General features: G+C 39.9%; 1 non-coding gene across 1 annotated transcript; it reads left to right on the top strand.

Annotated features, from left to right (window-relative positions):
- Positions 1-1,343: 1,343 nt before the first annotated feature.
- Positions 1,344-1,527, top strand: LOC121397432. Its single transcript, XR_005963665.1, has one exon. It is a non-coding gene; the product is annotated as a U2 spliceosomal RNA (small nuclear RNA).
- The last annotated feature ends 1,922 nt before the right edge of the window (positions 1,528-3,449 follow it).

Here is a 3,449-nt window from a genome sequence, read left to right as displayed (position 1 = left end):
GGCAAGATAAAGTTATGAGGGGTATAGAGATACCAGGGAGTAATGGAGATTCCGTAAAAGTGTTAGCTTATATGGATGACGTTTGTATTATTTGTCCATCTTTTATGGCTATGAGAAGGGCCAAATTATTGGTTAGATATTGATATAGAAATAGTAGATGAAGAAATTGAAATTCTAGGTGTTATGTTTAGTGATAATTTAAAAGGAGTGAAAAGTTGGGACAAAATATACAATAAAATTGTTAAAAAACTGATTTTTTGGAATATGAGGCTATTATCCTTAGCTGGAAAAGTGTTAATTATTAAGGCAGTTATTCTACCAATTATTTTATATTTGAGTAATGTAATTCCTCCATCTAAATTGATGGTAAGGAAAATAGATAGGTTGTTATTTATTTTTTTCTGGGGGTCAAAAATTGAGATAGCAAAGAGAGAAATTGTGCGTAAAGGAACAAAAAATGGTGGATGGGGCTTTCCAGATGTAGAAAAATTTATTATGACCCATTATTCTGTGTTAATTATTAAATCATTAGATAAAAGTAATAAAATGTCTTTTATGGTTAGATATTTGGGAGGTTGGATGTTTAGAAAACTGAGTTTATGTGAAAACATTTTGAGTCATCCCATTGCTTTTTCAACGCCTCAGTTTTATTTAGGTATTGAGCAATTTTGGAAGCAAAATAAGTTGTTGGGTAAAGAGGTATTATGTGATAAAGAAAATTCGTAAAGTTTTTGAAGAAAGAGAGCAATATAGTGTTTGAATAATAATCAAGCTGTGTAAGTATGGAAAAAAAATAGACTGTAAAGATTGTGTAAATAGAAGGACATAGTAAAAATGTCTGTGCACAATGTACTTCCAATTAGAGAAGTGAAAAAATGTGGTGGAGTAGAGAGTGCACTTCATGTGATGTGGAGTTGTGATTTTTCAAAAAATGTGTGGCAATCTATGAGTGCATTAATAAGAGAAATAACTGGAGTGAATAGTTTGTCCTGGAGCGTAGCTTTTTTTTGGGTTGTATAAATTAGATAAACTAAAAGCCAGGATATTGTGGTTAATCTTATGTTGCGTCAAAGAAGTATTATGGGATGCACGAAAGGATGCACTAAATATTTTAGTTTTCAAAAGACAGGAGCTTGATGATGTGAAAGACTGTGTAAATATTATTTTGAGTAAAATGTATGTATATTTTAAGTTTGATGGTAAAAGGATGGGGTTTGATGATGCGGAAGGAATATGGAAGGCAAAAAAATGCTGACATTTTGTGTAAACTGTTTTTTTTTGTTTTTTTTGGAAAAAAAAGTAACTATTATGATGAAATATTACTCATACAGTTGTATGATGGAATAACTGGTTTTAATTGGAGTAATATACCTGAATGGTAAAAAAAATAAAAAAAATATGTGATCAGTTTAATATCTGATACTTCCCCTATCTGAGGACCATACAGGGAGATGGAAGAAGAGCTTGCTCTGTCCACTCCACGCATCAACCTGGAATTGCAGTACCTCCAGGACCGGTGCACTTCTCTTACTAAGTTTGAAAAAGCAGAAAAAGAAGCAAACGAGCTCCGGGGAAAGGAAAAGCCCAGCAAGCGCAGCCCAAGCAAGCAAAGTTTGGGAGGACAAGCAGTGCGGAAGAGAGAGTCGTGGAGCAAGGAGGAAGCCTACGGTGGTGCACAATGCGTGGCTGCAGCAAGACAGACCAGCAGAAGCACGAGAGAGAAAAAGGCAGGCAGGCGTTCCGTTTGGTAGTTGTCTTGTGATCCCGGGTTCAGCTGTGAGTTGTTGCAGGAGCAAGCTGATTGCATCAACGAGCTCATTGTGGCCTTCAGAAAGAGGCGGGGCTATGCAAATAAGGTGTGCCAGGGCAGTCAGGAAGGTGCTGGGAGGCTGCGGGCCTCAGGCTGGTGAGACGATGAAGGGCAGAAACAGGGCCGGAGCCAGAGAGGGCCTGGGAGCCCCCGCAGCTGGGCCGACTGGATGTGGTGTTGCCTGGATGTGGTGTGGGTGGCGTGGGCTTGGGCCGGAGGTGTGCTGCCTGCCGGGGCCCAGCCCTCCCTCTCCCCATGGAGGCATCTCTAGCCTGGCTCTGGGGCCGTCTGCACGTGCGCCTCTCGGGTTATCTCTTCTCTGCCTTTTGGCTGTGACCAAGTGTTGCAAACAGAGGGTCCTTTATACTGGTGTGCCCTTACACCATCGGTATTATACCTTAAGTTGTATTCTGCTTTAGGGGGTGAACGTATCTTCAGGAACGAGCAGTGATCGCGTCTTGTTACGAGACGATTCATCATGGATTTTTCATCGAATCAGTGTGGAAGAGCTGGAGATCAAGGATTTGGTGGTGTTGGTGGAGAGAGACCTGGATTTGAGGAGAGGAAGAGGAGATAATTTTTTTCAAAGGACCTCAGGATGAAGGACACTATTCGTTTTGAGGTGGAGCCAGAAGTACATCAGGAGAAGGAGAAGGAGTATTTTTGTTTTCAGGAATTTCCTGCTTGTGGTGTTTATGATGCCACATTCACAAGTGAGATTTGTGATAAGATTTTTGATGTGTAACTTTTGCACAAGTATGATGCTGCATTTAAAGGGATAAAAGTTTTTCCTTTATTTCAAAACAAAGAAAGGATGGTGACTGTACACATATACAATCCTTTTGTTTCTTTCCAGGATGTGGAAGCTTTTTTGTTTACTTATTGTTAGAAAGTGACTTTTAAGAGTGAGGATCCCAATACTTTTGGAGTGGGAAAAGGAGACACCTTGTGACTCTTAAAAAAGACCCTGATGGCTATGGGGGTCAAAAACATCCTCCTCCTGTAATCTATGTTGGTGAGAGTAGAGGTTATCTTTTTTATGCAGGAATGCCTTCCTTTTGTAAAAAGTGTAAGGAGCATGGACATACGGAACAAGAATGTAAGCATTGTAAGGAGTGTATGAGTGCTTATCATAAAACGGATGAGTGCCCAAAGCTCTTTTGTAAAAAGTGCAAAGTACAAGGACATAAAGAACAGCAGTGTCCAAATCTTTTTTTGCAGTTGAAACAGGAGATTAATATTGTGGAGCAAGCAAAAAAGCCTCTGGAAACAAAGGTGATTGAAGCTGATACTACTCTTGAGCAGATTTCTGAGGATACCTGAGTCGATTCCTGAGTCGATTCCTGAATCGATTCTTAAACCTCTGGACTTAAACAATGAGACAGTTATGTCTGAGGAAAGTGAGGAGACAGAAGAAGAAATGTATTTGGAATTAAAAAGTCTGAAAAGAGGTGTTGAAAGCAGTCCAAAGAAAATGGGAAAAGATGAGCAAAAGCGTAAGAAAAGAACGAAAAAGAAAGCAAGTGTTGAGTATTCTCCGATTTTGTCTGGGGAGGATGAGTACAGAATTGAGGAATTTCCTTCTGGCCCACAGGATGCTGCAAATGAGTGCGGTGATAGGGGAGGAGTGTGTCCTGGT

Source organism: Xenopus laevis, chromosome 8L (assembly GCF_017654675.1).
Source record: "Xenopus laevis strain J_2021 chromosome 8L, Xenopus_laevis_v10.1, whole genome shotgun sequence".
Lineage (NCBI taxonomy): Eukaryota > Metazoa > Chordata > Amphibia > Anura > Pipidae > Xenopus > Xenopus laevis.
Note: the sequence above shows the minus strand (reverse complement) of the source record. Positions and strands in the feature narration are given on the sequence as shown.